The sequence below is a fragment of the Anoplophora glabripennis genome, unplaced genomic scaffold (assembly GCF_000390285.2).
Source record: "Anoplophora glabripennis isolate ALB-LARVAE unplaced genomic scaffold, Agla_2.0 scaffold1674, whole genome shotgun sequence".
Taxonomy (NCBI): domain Eukaryota; kingdom Metazoa; phylum Arthropoda; class Insecta; order Coleoptera; family Cerambycidae; genus Anoplophora; species Anoplophora glabripennis.
In genome coordinates, this window is record NW_019417764.1 from 1 (window position 1) to 385 (window position 385).

Consider the following 385-nt stretch of genomic DNA (forward strand, 5'->3'; position numbering starts at 1 on the left):
TCATTGAGGCCAATTTCTAGCCATGGAATAATGGCGAAGTCATGTCTGTGTCCGGGGTGGCGGGTGCGGGTGGCAAGCCGTTTCGCACGTCGTCTGTCACGTAGATAAAAACCGTTCATACGTAGCATCATTTTATGGGCAAAATAATCAAAAACTCTATTTTACTTTACAAAATTTATATATACTTAAAGTTTTGTATTTCATATTTATTCTGTTTAATGCCGAAATAATAGTAAATCTGAAAGTATCATCTTACGTTGTCACACAGCTGTTCTGTTGGGAAATACGCATGCGTTCAGTCCCTTTAACTTGGATGTATCTCCATTCGTGTTGCACAAAGTAGCTCTATCTCTCTAAGTGTCGCATATGGGTTAGATATGTGGTA